Genomic DNA, 15,482 nt, shown 5'->3' with positions numbered 1-15,482 from the left:
CTGGCTCATGAACCTCTGGTTTCCTCCTCTTGAAGACAGTAAGTAGCTCTTTGGTTTTGCTGATGTTGACTGAGACGTTGTTATCATTGTACCTTTCAACCAGACTTTCAATCTCTCTCCTATATGCCAATTCGTTACCACCTTTGTTTTGGCCTAAAACAGTGGTGTTGTTAGCAAACTTAAATTTGGCATTGGAGCTACACTTAATGACACAATCATAGGTACTAAGAGAGTAGACCAGGGCGCTAAGCACAGTCTTGTGGTTTCTCTGTGCTGATGGTGATTGTGGTGGAGGTGTTGTTGCCAATCTATACTGACTGGGGTCAGAAATAAGGAAATTTAGGATCCAGTTGCACAGGGAGGATTGAGGCCTAGGTCTTGGAGCTTATGCATTCAACATTAATGAAACTCAACCTATTTGTGTAAGGTAAACTGTGGTAACACAGTGATAACAAAGATTGTTGGTTTCTACAACAGGCATGAAATCCACCTATTAGGTTATAGCCCTAATTCTTCAAATGTTCCGAACATATGCTCATTGTGAATCAATCTTCCAAACTGTATGCAGATCATTTCAGTATCTCATACTACCATCAGCCTGATTGATGTTTTATACTGAATTGAGTTGTTGGGTTACATGCTGGGGAGTTGAGGGTGATGGTATGCTGAGGGGGTGGAATTCTGGATGTGGTTTGATGAATGAAGAGGGGCAAGAGGAGTATCAGTGGGACAGGACTTTTGTACTGATCAGTTACATTTAGCATTGTTATGGACAATTTCAAAGATTAGATACTACAATAGAGTAAGGCAAGTTTCTCTAGGCTGGAAGTGATATCGCAGAAGAAGGCAGGAAACAGTTATTTGAAGGTAAATTCAGATCAGAACAATGGGAGTCATCCATGAAGGAAGTTCAAGAGGTTCAGGATAAATGACAATTTAGAAAAAACAGTGGTGGCTGGGAATCTGAACTAAAATAGAAAATGCTCTAAATACTGAGCTAGAGCTAGAGAAACAGTTAATGTTTTATATCTAAGACTTTTCATGAGAACAGGAAAGAGAGAATTAGTCTTAAACTGCAGAAAAGTTAGGAGAAGGAAGGAAATAACAGGGAACATCTCAATTAGGGTGACACCGTATCTGGCAGTTAGGCTTTCGTAATTTTTTTGTCTATGTTATGTGTTGTTAATAGCTGGGTTACAACATGACCAGTAGGTCAGGCTGTATACAGATGGACACTTTTTTTTCCCTTCCTTCCTCTTTTAAACATGTTCCCACACAGAAAGTGGCTGGGACTGTTGAAGTATGCTAAAGATGGAGTTTATCTCACCCATTAATACTGCAGAATGCCTAGGAGAGTACAGAAAGCATAGACATAGACAATAGACAGTAGGTGCAGGAGTAGGCCATTCAGCCCTTCTAGCCAACACCACCAATCACTGTGACCATGGCTGATCATACACAATCAGTACCCTGTTCCTGCCCTCTCCCCATATCCCTTGACCCCAATATCTATAAGAGCTCTATCTAACTCTCTCTTGAATGCATCCAGAGACTTGGCCTCCACTGCCTTCTGGGGCAGAGCATTCCACATATCCACCGCTCTCTGGGTGAAAAAGTTTTTCCGCATCTCTGTTTTAAATGGCCTACTCCTTATTCTTAAACTGTGGCCTCTAGTTCTGGACTCACCCATCAGCAGGAACATGCTTCCTGCCTCCAGTGTGTCCAATCCCTTAATGTTTCAATCAGATCCCCTCTCATCCTTCTAAATTCCAGTGTATACAAGCCCAGTCGCTCCAATCTTTCAACATATGACAGTCCCGCCATTCCGGGAATTAACCTTGTGAACCTACGCTGCACTCCCTCAATAGCAAGAATGTCCTTCCTCAAATTTGGAGACCAAAACTGCACACAATACTCCAGGTGGGGGTCTCACCAGGACCCTGTACAGCTGCAGAAGGACCTCTTTACTCCTATACTCAGTTCCTCTTGTTATAAAAGCCAGCATGCCATTAGCTTTCTTCACTGCCTGCTGTACCTGCATGCTTGCTTTCATTGACTGATGTACAAGAACACCTAGATCTCGTTGTACTTCCCCTTTTCCTAACTTGACTCCATTTAGATAGTAATCTGCCTTCCTGTTCTTGCCACCAAAGTGGATAACCTCACATTTATCCACATTAAACTGCATCTGCCATACATTTGCCCACTCACCCAACCTGTCCAAGTCACCCTGCATTCTCATAACATCCTCCTGACATTTCACACTGCCACCCAGCTTTGTGTCATCAGCAAATTTGCTAATGTTACTTTTAGTCCCTTCATCTAAATCATTAATGTATATCGTAAACAGCTGCGGTCCCAGCACCGAACCTTGCGGTACCCCACTGATCACAGCCTGCCATTCCGAAAGGGACCTGTTAATCGCTACTCTTTGTTTCCTGTCAGCCAGCCAATTTTCAATCCATGTCAGTACTCTGCCCCCAATACCATGTGCCTTAATTTTGCCCACTAATCTCCTATGTGGGACTTTATCAAAAGCTTTCTGGAAGTCCAGGTACACTACATCCACTGGCTCTCCCTTGTCCATTTTCATAGTTACATCCTCAAAAAACTCCAGAAGATTAGTCAAGCATGATTTTCCCTTCATAAATCCATGCTGACTCGGACTGATCCTTCTACTGCTATCCAAGTATGTCATAATTTCCTCTTTTATAATTGACTCCAGCATCTTTCCCACCACTGAAGTCAGGCTAACCGGTCTATAATTCCCTGTTTTCTCTCTCCCTCCTTTCTTGAAAAGTGGGACAACATTAGCCACCCTCCAATCAGCAGGAACTGTTCCTGAATCTATAGAACATTGGAAAATGATTACCAATGCGTCCACAATTTCTAGAGCCACCTCTTTAAGTACCCTGGGATACTTAGTGTATAGTGAAATTTAAAAGGGAAATTAGGACAGCAAAGGAAGGGTTAAAAAAAAAGCAAAACCAAAGAAGTGTCATAAGGTAAGGAGGAAGACCAATGAAAACATATGCTCTATTATTAACTCAAGGAAGTCTGCAGATATTGGAAATCCAAAGCAACAAACACAAAATGCTGAATAAACTCAGCAGGTCAGGCAGCATCTATGGAAATGAATATACAGTCGATATTTTGGGCCGAGACCCTTCTTCAGGACCCTTCTATAGGTACCTAAAGGATAACCTATACAATGGAGGCAGAGGATGCAAGTAGGGCTCTTTGCTCCTGTTTTTAGGGAAAAATTTGCTAAAGCTGGAGATGTAGGAAGAAGAGTGCAAAATATTAGATTGGATAGACAGGCTAAAATAGGTAGTATTAGCATTTGGCATCTCATAGATTTATGAGCTTTACTAAATTAAGTACATGCTAGGCAGTTGAAAGAGGGAAGAAAATCAGTTTCAAAAACATAACTTTTCAGTCCTTAAATAAATAAATGTGTGAGAATGGAGGACTGCTGATGTTGTCCAGTTGTTTAAAAAAGAAGAAAGAAGAGACCAAGCAAGGAATTATAGGCCAGTTAGTTTAACATTAATTAGTGTGGACATATTTTTGGAGTCGATTTATAGTGATACTATAAACCTTTGTTTTGAAAGGCATAGATTACTCAAGGATACTTGGCATCGATATGTTAAGATGGATGACGTGGAACAACTTGAGTAAATTTTCTTTCAGCAGGTAACAGGGTGACAAATAGTCTAAAAAGTAAAAGCCCATGGAATCTTACGGAAAAGGGCAAATTGGATCTGAAATTGGCTCAGTGTCAGGAAGTAAAAGTTGCCTTTGAAACAGATGTGCAGTAGACAGCATCCTGACAAGCTGCATCACTGCTTCGTATGGAAACTGCACTGTGGCGGATAAAAAGGCTTTACAATGGGTAGTCAAACCTGCCCAAAGCATCAACAGTACTAGACTATACACCATCAAGGACATATATAGCATTAGTGTGCTAGAAAAGGGCCAGTAACATCATGAAGGATCCCACCTACCCTCCTCATGGACTGTTTGTCCCACTCCCATTACAGAGGAAGCTACGTAGCATCTATGCTAGAACCACCAAACTCAAAAAGTTACTTTCCCCAAGCAGCAAGATTAATCAACACTTCCACCACTACTTTATTCTTTCCTGTCAGTCACCTTATGTACACCCTAGCATAACTTTGTGGACATATATTCAATCTATGTATATAAGCTATTTTATGTATTTATATTGTGTGTTTTTATTATTATTATTGTGTTCTTTACCTTTTGTGTTTTTTTGTGTGCTGCATCAGATCCACAGTAACAATTAGTTTGTTCTCCTTTATACTTGTATACAGGAAATGACATTAAACAATCTTGAATCTTTAATTTATCCTTACAGAACGTAGATCGCTGTTAAACTTTGTTCAATAAAACTCTTTTGAAATATCTTGGACATTTTTATTTTGTTAACAATGTTAGAGAAATATGTATTCTTGTTCAGTACAATAGATTTCCACCCTAAGTCTCTGTCTGATTCCTAAGAAACAGAAATAATAGCAGTTTCAGCTATTTACACAAATTGTGGACGAGGAGCCACTAATCTCCTATGTGCCATGGCAAGGCCCAAAATTCAATTTATTTCATACATCTTGAATTTGTTTTATATTTTATCTCATATGTTATAAGGGAACCTTTCTGTTGCTGAAAATATCCATGATTTCATCCCATACTGTATGTCCTTTATTTGTGATGTGGATCAATGGCCAACAAAATGGAGTCTTTGAGTTTTCAGACTGAAATAAAGGTTCATTGCTTAATTAGTAAGAGAAAGAGATTGAGAGCACATTTTGCCTTTCATTGAGACCAAATGGAAAAAAGATTTAGCTTCCAACATTGCACTCAAGAAGTTATCCAGCAGAGGTTGTCAGGGCTGGCTATCTGATGAACTGCACTTGGAAAACAGCCAGGGGACAGCTTTGCACATATTCTGGCACTTAAATAATGGATCAGGTGCCAAATGTGATGTGAAAGTGCAAATCTGCAAGACAGGACAACTGAATGCAAAGGAAGTTTCAGTAACAAGATCTGCGTTGATTGGTGATACCGAAGCTAAAGGACAGAAAAACCTTCCTGAACATTAACAGTACAAAGTGAAATATATTTAGATAATCTGTTCCCAGTCTTCAGTTGGATCAAATATTTATCTAGTTAATGAACATTTTTACAAAGGCATCAGTTCATTAACTTGCCCATACTAAAGCTAATCTGATAAATCATTCACTATCCACAGCATACAGTATATTAAAAAGGCACATGAATTGACCTTGTGATTTTAGTTCAGAGCCCACCTATTCAAACACTAATTCGTACAAAGTTGGTTTATATCGCACGGGATATTAGCCTGCAGCTATTTGTCTGTGTGAAGGAGAGAAATCTTGGATCAGGAATTCCCAGGAAGTGTGTAAACGTGAACTGAGCAACACACACAATGTGAACTAAAGTAAGAACCCAAACATAACCTGGTCAGTTCAACGTTGATACCTACACCTGCTATTTTCCATATCAACTAACTTCTATGTAATATCACATTGGGAGGCCTATGATTAATTATGGTGCACAAGGGGAGCTATAGATATAGGTAAAAGGAAAGACCAAACAATATATATACACTCAGTAGCCACTTGATTAGGCATACTGACTCATTAATGCAAATATCTAACCAGCCAATCATGTGGGAACAACTCAATACATAATAGCATGCAGACATGGTCAACAGGTTCACTTGTTCAGACCAAACATCAGAATGTGGAAGAAATGTGATCTAGGTGACTTTCAACGATTGTTGGTGCCAGACAAGGTGCTTTAAGTATCTCAAAACCTGCTGATGTCCTGGGATTTTCACGCACATTAGTCTTTCAAGTTTACAGAGAATGGTGCAAAAGGGAAAAAAAAACATTCAGTGAGCGACAGTTCTGTGGGTGAAAATACCTTGTTAATGAGAGAGGTCAGAGGAGAATGGCCAGAGTGGTTCAAGCTGACAAGAAGGCGACAGTAACTGATAGACATGCATGACAACAGTGGTGTGTAGAAGAGCATCTCTGAACACACAAGTCAAAACTTGAATTGGCTACATAAGCAGAAAACCAGAAACATACACTCAGTGGCCACATTATTAGGTACAGGAGCTAATAGACCATAGACATTACTGACAGAGTATTCCCCCGGACCTTGATGGAGACTAGTGTTGAAAGTGCAGGGGCCCTGGCAGATATATTTAAAATGTTGGTATCCATGGGTGAGGTGCCGAAGGATTGGAGGATAGCTCATGTTGTTCTGTTGTTTAAAAAAAGCTCTAAAAGTAATCCGGGAAATTATAGGCCAGTAAATTTGACGTCAGTAGTAGGTAAATTATTGGAAGGAGTACTAAGAGATAGGATCTACAAGTATTTGGATAGACAGGGACTTATTAGGGAGAGTCAACATGGCTTTGTGCGTGGTAGGTCATGTTTAACCAATCTATTAGAGTTTTTCAAGGAGGTTACCAGGAAAGTAGATGAAGGGAAGGCAGTGGCTTTGACAAGGTCCCACATGGGAGGGTAGTTAAGAAGATTCAGTCACTAGGTATACATGGTGAGGTAGTAAGTTGAATTAGACATTGGCTCAATGGGAGAAGCCAGAGAGTGGTAGTGGAGGATTGCTTCTCTGAGTGGAGGCCTGTGACTAGTGGTGTGCCACAGGGATCAGTGCTGGGTCCATTGTTATTTGTCATCTATATCAGTGATCTGGATGATAATGTGGTAAATTGGATCAGCAAGTTTGCTGATGATACAGGAAAGTTTTCAAAGCTTGCAGAGGGATTTGGACCAGCTAGAAAAATGGGCTAACAAATGGCAGATGGAGTTTAATGCAGACAAGTGTGAGGTATTACACTTTGGAAGGACAAACCAAGGTAGAATGTACATGGTAGGGCACCTAGGAGTGCAGTAGAACAGAGGGATCTGGGCATACAGATACATAATTCCCTAAAAGTGGCATCACAGGTAGATAAGGTCATAAAGAGAGCTTTTGGCACATTGGCCTTTATAAATCAAAGTATTGAGTATATGAGTTGGAATGTTATGGTGAGATTGAGTAAGACATCGGTGAGGCCAAATTTGGAGTATTGTGAGCAGTTTTGGTCACCTAATTACAGAAAGGATATTAATAAGGCTGAAAGAGTGCAGAGAAGGTTTACAAGGATGTTGCCGGGACTTGAGAAACTGAGTTACAGAGAAAGGTTGAATAGGTTAGGGACTTTATTCCCTGGAGCATAGAAGAATAAGGGGAGATTTGATAGAGGTGTATAAAATTATGATGGGTATAGCTTTTTCCACTGAGGCTAGGGGAACGTGTGTTGGCATGTGGCCTAGTGGGCAAGGCATTAGACTAGTAACCTGAAGGTCACTGGTTCAAGCCTCAGCTGAGGCAGCGTGTTTGTGTCCTTGAGCAAGGCATTTAACAACACATTGCTCTGCAACATCACCAGTGCCAAGCTGCATGGGTCCTAGTGCCCTTCCCTTGGACAACATCGGTGGCGTGGAGAGGGGAAGGCCTGCAGCTTGGGCAACTGCCGGTCTCCCATACAACCCTGCCCAGGCCTGCGCCCTGGAAACTCCAGGCGCAGATCCATGGTCTCTCGAGACCGACGGATGCCACCACCAGGGGAGAAAAAAGCCAGAGGACATGGGTTAAGGATGAAAAGGGAAAAGTTTAAAGGGAACATTAGGGGGAGCTTCTTCACACAGAGAGTAGTGAGAGTGTGGAATGAGCTGCCAGTTGAAGTGGTGAATGCAGGCTCACTTTTAACATTTGAGTAAAACTTGGACAGGTACATGGATGAGAGGTGTATGGAGGGATATGGTCCAGGTGCAGGTCAGTGGGACTAGGCAGAAAAATGGTTCAGCACAGCCAAGAAGGGCCAAAAGGCCTGTTTCTGTGCTGTAATGTTCTATGGTTCTATTACTGTCCCTTTGGCCTTCAATGTTGTGCTGACCTTTTAACCTACTCTAAGGTCAATCCCTCTTACATAACCCTTCATTTTTCTATTGTCCATGTGCCTATTTAAGTGTCTCTTAAATGCTCTGAATGTATCTTCCTCTACCACTAGCATTGGCAGGGCTTTCCACACACTCAGCACTCACTATGTAAAGAACTTACCTCTGACTTCCCTCTATACCTTCCTCTAATCACTTTAAAAATATGCCCCCTTGTATTAGCCATATTCGCCCTGAGAAAAAGTCTCTGGCTATCCACTCGATCTATGCCTCTTGTCACCTTGTACATTTTTATCAAGTCACTTCTCATCCTCCTTCGCTCCAAAGAAAAAAGCCCTAGCTTGCTCAAGCTATAATCATAAGACATGCCCTCTAGTCCAGGCAGAATCCTGGTAAATCTCCTCTGCATCCTCTCTAAAGCTTCTACATCATTTCTATAATAAGGTGACTAGAACTGAACACAATATCCTAGTGTGGTCTAACCAGGGCTTTATAGAGCTGCAACATTATCTTTCAGCTCTTGAATTGGGATTCCCGACTAATGAAGCCCAACACCATCTAAAGAGCTGTAATATACACGGGATTCAAAATACTAAATATAGCCTTTACATTTGATCTAAAAGTGCTAAAATTTTGTTTGAAGTGCTGGTCCCAGTGAAACAGAAGGCTTATTTTGTAGCTCACGTTCACAAGACATGAAATGCAACAGGTCATAAAGTCAATTGATGATATTTTTATGACTAAGGATAGAATATGAAGTTTGAAATGTAAAGGTGAATCTATATAACATTCTTGAAGTTGTAGGACTGCCCATACAGGAGAATAAGGTGATGGAAACTACAGCAAAGAGTAACTAGCATGCTGGCAAGACAGTGGGAAAAACAAAGATAGGCCTGTGTTTGTTGCCAATTGATGAAGATTATGCAGTGATTTGAGAGAGATGATGGAGTGAGTCAATAAGTGAAACTGGACTGGTACCTTCGAAATAAACATAGATCAGATCAAATGTAAGTAATCTTAAAAAAAAGGTGAAGCTTAAAAAAAAATATACAGAGCATTTACAATCCTAAAGACTGTCCTAGAAGTGAGACCATGTCCAGAAAACAACAGGATATTTCATAGACTGATAATGTATGATAAAGTGAAAGAACTGCCGTGGGTCCGTGCGTGTGAACAGATCGGAGTGAATGGATATTTTCCGCTTACGCTTAAGAGGGAAATCATAAGGCAAATAGAGGACATGAGATGTCTTTGACAGACAATGGAAAAGGAAATCCAAAGAGGTTCTAAATATATTAAGAGCAAAATGCTAACAAGGCAGATAATAGCTCTACTTAAGAATTATTATCATTGTCTATGTCTGGAACCACAGGAGAGAGACAAGTTCTTAAATGAACACTTCCTGTGAAGAAGGCTACTGGAGCTAAGGATTTATGGAAAAGAACAGTGATGTCCTGAAACATATCCCTACTACTAAAGAGGAGGTGTCGTAAGCATACTAAAGTAGATGAATCCCTGTGGGAAGGAATTCTGGGGCCAGGCAGAGATAGCTGTGGCATCATTAGCTGTGAGTGAAGAACTGAAGGACTGGAGAGTGACTAATATTGCGCATTTATTAAACAAAGAACAAGCCAGAAAACTAGAGGCTAATGAGCCTAACGTCAGTGGCAGGAAAATTAATGGAGGGGATTCTGCGAGGCTGGATCTACCTGCATTTTGAAAGGCAGGAAGTAATCAGAGACCGTCAGCATTGTTTGTCATAGGAAATCAGGTCCACAAATATGACTGAGCTTAGAGGTTCAGTCCCTACCAGAATTAAAACCTGTTAAAATATTTGGTAACACTGAGAGAAGATAAAACTGTCCCATTTCTGCTTTCCAACAAAGCCTATTAGGCATTTTTTGTTTATGGGGCCCACACACCAGTCAATGTCCAACTCCAGAGGAACTCTAAAGTCAGTGTTCTCTATAGAGACCAAATAAGGGCAGGTTTACCAGGACCTTACAGTCATACAGTACAGAAACCCACCATGGCCACACCTATCATTGCACTATTTATAGTAGACCCATTTATCCACATGTGATTTGAAGACTGCTATGCCTTTGTGCTTCTTAAAGGCTGTGAGAGGACCTGTTCCCCATCTTCTTCTCGACCAGATTCCAAATCCCCTCTGTGTTTAAAAACTCTTCCTCAGATTCCCACTAAACACCCTACCTCTCACCCTGAGTCTATGCCCTTTTGGTTTAGATACTCCCGGCATGGGAAACAGATTCTTACTGCAGCACATACATATATAGTTAGGGTGCCTAAGATTGTTGCACAAAACTTTAATAATTCAATGTATTGCACTGCACTACTGACCCAAAAAAACAACAAAATTCACGACATATGTGAGTGATGATGTCTGATTCTGATATGGGACTGTATTGTGGATTGAGGGAGTGGGAAGGAGCCAGGGAGGGGGGAAATCATGCTTGGTAAAATGGAAGGGGAGAGGGGAGTGAGCAGGAAGCATCAGAGAGACATTCTGTAATGATCAATAAACCAATTGTTTGGAATCATATGACCTTGCCTGGCGTCTCAGGGCTGGGTGTGCATGCACCTGCACCATCCTGGCACTCCTTCTCTGCCACTTGACCCACACCCCTCCCGTGGCACTCCATCCTCGCCATTCCCAATGTCCTTTGCTCCTGCCAGATTTACAAACTCACCCTTTGTACAGCCTAGCTATATATTTAAAAATATGCTTAAGACTTTTGAAGTGTACTTATCTACCCAACTATCATGCTGATAGTTTTGTATAGCTCTATCAGGCCATCTCTTTACACAGGCATATCTAATCTCTCCTTATAACTGAAACACTCAAATGCAGGCAACATCATGTTGAATCTACCCTGTACTCTCTCCAGTGCAATCACATCCTCAGGTCCATCAAGATCCACACAATATATCTATTTAATCCTGAGCATAAGCAGAAATAAATCAAGACCAGGACAGCAACGATTTGTAAAGTGTGAGAAACTATGCTGGAAATAAGCACATACGTTCCTTCTCACATGACCTTATTGTGACATACTGGTAAAACCAAGCAATTTCCTTTACCTCAGTTGTTGATGTGCTTATCAGATTTTACTGATTTGTCAGTACAGTATGACATATTGGAATAGATTTTAATTCCTTCCACTTAACTAGAATGACCTAACAGTCAACTGTGTTGTGGGGATACGTTTCTGTTCTGGAACTTTCTTGAAGGAGCACCACGTTTGGTTTAGGCACCTGAATGTTTCTGACAGGAAAACCTGGAGGCCTGTTTGCCCATCAAGTTCATGCAGCGCTTAAAAATGCCTTGCAGCTTTATCTCATCGTTCCACTTTTGGTCTGTTGTCTTGTACATGTTGGTTTATCAAATCCTCATCAAGGTTTTTTGTAAATGCGATAGAAGTTTTTAGTACAAGGCACTTAACAGCCTATTAAATGGGCTCAACATACACAAAATGCCAGAGAAACTCAGCAGGTTAAATAGCATCTAAGAAAGGAATGAACTGTCGAAGTTTCAGGCCAAGACCCTTCATCAGGACTGGAAAGAAAAGGGACAGAATAAGAAGGGGGGGAGAAGGGGGATGAGTACAAGCTTGCACCATCAATGCCACCTTAGACCATACAGGAGTAGAATTATGTTATTCAGCCCATCGAGCCTGCACCGGCATTCCATCATGGCTGATTTATTTTTCCTCTCGACTCCATTCTCCTGCCTTCTCCCCATAACCTTTAACATCCTTACTAATCAGGAACCTATTAACCTCCACGTTAAATATACCCAATGACTTGGTCTCCACAGCCACCTAAGTCAATGAATTCCACAGATTAACCATACTGAGGCTAAAAAATTAACTGCTTTAAATTGTCGTCCTTCTATTCTGAGACTCCCCCGCTGTAGGAAACATCCTCTCCACATCTGCCCGCTCTGTCAAGGCTTTTCACCTGTATTTTGCACATCTGTCTGCACTCTATCCTTCCACCGTCATGAGATGCTCAAGATTTCCAGCATTTGCAGAATCCATTGTCTGCTGTCCTGACACGATGCAGGAGGTGGTGTGGCATGGCATCCATGTTCGGTTTGAGGTAGCCGCTCAAGTTGGTGCTGCCCACCAGTGTTGGATTGGTGGAATTACAGGCTGCGCTGCTGGGAGCCATCATTTTATGGGACTTGCTGTTCAGGATCTTGGAATAAAAAACTGTGTTTTCTTGCATGACTGCGTTCTTTTTTTTCTCTCTTGCCATGTGAATGTGCTTGGTAAGTTTTTGCATCTTGGCCCAAGAGGAATGCTATCTTGCCGGACTGTACCCATGTATGGTTTGAATGATAATTAAACTTGATTTGATTTGAAGTTAAGTAAGTATTCTTAAAAAGCTACTTATGAGAACAGATTGAGCAGCATGAATGTTCCTTCTGCTCCTATAGAAAAGGTATGATGACTGCTGATATTAATTCCCCAGCCTCATTGTCGCACATAAAATGTCTTTCTTGACTTATGGAGAAAAACTAGGTCAGAACTTACCCGTCCTGACGAAGGGTCTTGGCCCGAAACGTCGACTGTACTTCTTACTATAGATGCGGTCTGGCTTGCTGCGTTCCACCAGCATTTTGTGTGTGTTGTTCAGAATTTACTGTTTACTATGTAATGGAAGTTTTATGTACAAAATGGGTTAAACCTTCCAACACAGATACTATGTGTTACCCAATTATAATACCCAATTAATATTTAAACTGTCCCTATACTTTATATACTATATTATTATGTCATGTTGCAGAGAAATGAGGTTTGACAGGTTATTTGATACTTAAGCACCAATGTAATAATTTTCGATGTTAGATATTCTAATGCCCATATTTATAATCAGAATCAGAATCAGGTTTAATATCACTGGCATATGTCATGAAAATTGTTGCTTTGTGGCAGCAGTACATTCCAATACATAATAATAAAAAACTATAAATTACATTAAAAAGTAAATGTATATAAGTAATGCAAAAAGAGAAGAAAAAATACAGAGGTAGTGTTCATGGGTTCATTGTTCATTCAGAGGGGAACCCTTCCATTGTCCATTTCGAAGGGTAGAAGCTATTCCTGAAGCATTGAGTGTGTGTCTTTTTAGGCTCCTGTAATTCCTCTTTGATGGTAGCTGTTGTGTCTGTACAACTACCTGTCAATTAAATAAAAGCATGCACATGGATATGGCTTTAACTGGAGTATTTACATTGCAGGGAGAGGGGGAGAGAGAGGCAGTCCTGAATGATGGATGCTGCCATTTTGAGGCTTCCCCTTTTGAAGGTGTTCTCGATGCTGAGAAGGCTGGTGCTCATATTTGATCTGGCTGAGTTTACACCTTCCTGCTCCTTTTTCCAATCCTGTTACATGTGCAGAAAGTTGCGAGTGATTTTGATGACATACTAATTTTCCTCAAAACTCTTAATGGAGGCCACTGTCATGCCTTCTTTGTAATTGCATCAATATGTTGGATGGATCCTCAGGGATGTTGGCACCCAAGAACTTGAAATTGTTCTCCCTTCTCTACTCCTGATCCCTCAGTGAGGACTGGTGTGTGTTCCCTTGACTTCCCCTTCCTACAGCTCACAATTAATTCTTTGGTTTTATCGATGATGAATTGCTGTGACACCACTCAACCAGCTGATATATCTCATCACTGTCTGAAATTCTTCCAGCAACAGTTGTGTCATAGGTAAGTTGATAGATGGCATTTAAGCTGTCCCTAGACACACAATCATAGGGGTAGAGAGAGTGAATGATCTTGGCCATCTATGTTGACTGCTATTCCCCTCTATAGATCCAGCCTGAGTTTCTCCAGTATTTTATGTGTGTTACCATAAAAAGTTATTCCTCAGAGAACACAAAATCTTTCTTTCTTTTGCAGTGCCAAGATCTGAGATAAATAAAGTCACTGGTTATCAACATACAAGCTTGTCTTCAGTTTAGCTTTCTGTAATGCGTTAAAAAGTATAAAGCTTTCATTCAGGGTTAGGGATTTCACAGATCAGGTCCACAGCCTTCTAAAGGGGGAGGGTGAACAGCCAGAAGTTGTGATATATATTGGTACCAACGACATAGGTAGGAAATGGGAGGTGGTCCTGAGGAGAGAATATAGGGGGTAAAGTAGCAAAATAGGAAGCAAGACCTTCAGGATGATAATCTCTGGTTTGCTGCCTGTGAAAAGCGCCAGTGAAGGTAAGGATGGGATACTTGGCAAAAGGATGGTGTGGCTGAGGAATTGGTGCAGTGGGCAGGGTTTCAGATTTCGGGATCATTGGGAAGAGAAAAACAATTGGGTGTTAGAGGATTAGGAAGCTTTTAAAAACCAACAGAATTGCACTAAAAAGCCATAAGGAGAGAAAAGATGAAATATGAAATATGATGGTAAGCTACCTACTTATATGAAAGAGGGTTCAAAACCTTTCTCAAATATAAATTGAGTAAACAAGAGGCAAGAGTAGATATCTGACCACTGGAACATGATGCTGCAGAGATATTAACAGGGACAAAGAAATGGCAAATGAAGTTAGTAAATGTTTTCCTTTGGTCTTCACTGTGGAAGACACTAGCAGTATGCCAGAAATTCGAGAATATCAAGGGGCAGAGTGAGTATCGTTGCTACTATAAGGAGAAGATGATTTAAAATATTAGCTCATAAGGCCATAAAATTTGGAGCAGAAGTAGGCCATTTAGCCCATTCAGTCTGCTCTGCCATTCAATCATGTGCTGAACCAATTCTTCCAGTCATCCCCACTCCCCTGCTTTCACCCCACACCCTCTGATGCCCTGGCTAATCAAGAACCTATCTATCTCTGCCTTAAATATACCCAATGGCTTGGCCTTCACAGCCGCTCATGGCAACAAATTCCACAGATTTACCACCCTCTGACTAAAGTAATTTCTCCGCATCTCAGTTCTAAACTGATGTCCTTCAATCCTGAATTTGTGCCCTCTTGTCCTAGAATCCCCTACCATGGGAAATAACTTTACCATATCTAATCTGTTCAGGACTTTTAACATTTGGAATGTTTCTATGAGATCCCACTCATTCTTCTGAACTTCAGGGAATACAGCCCAAGAGCTGCCAGATGTTCCTCATACAGTAACCCTTTCATTCCTGGAATCATTCTCATGAATCTTCTCTGAACCCTCTCCAACGTCAGTATATCCTTTCTAAAATAAGGAGCCCAAAACTGCACATAATACTCCAAGTGTGGTCTCACGAGTGCCTTATAGAGCTTCAACATCACATCCCTGCTCTTATATTCTATACCTCTAGAAATGAATGCCAATATTGCATTCGCCTTCTTCACAACCGACTCAACCTGGAGGTTAACCTTTAGGGTATCTTGCACGAGGACTCCCAAGTTCCTTTGCATCTCTGCATTTTGAATACTCTCCCCATCTAAATAATAGT

Source organism: Hemitrygon akajei, chromosome 1 (assembly GCF_048418815.1).
Source record: "Hemitrygon akajei chromosome 1, sHemAka1.3, whole genome shotgun sequence".
Taxonomy (NCBI): Eukaryota; Metazoa; Chordata; class Chondrichthyes; order Myliobatiformes; family Dasyatidae; genus Hemitrygon; species Hemitrygon akajei.
The sequence above is the reverse complement of the archived record's forward strand: the minus strand, read 5'-3'. Positions refer to the sequence as shown.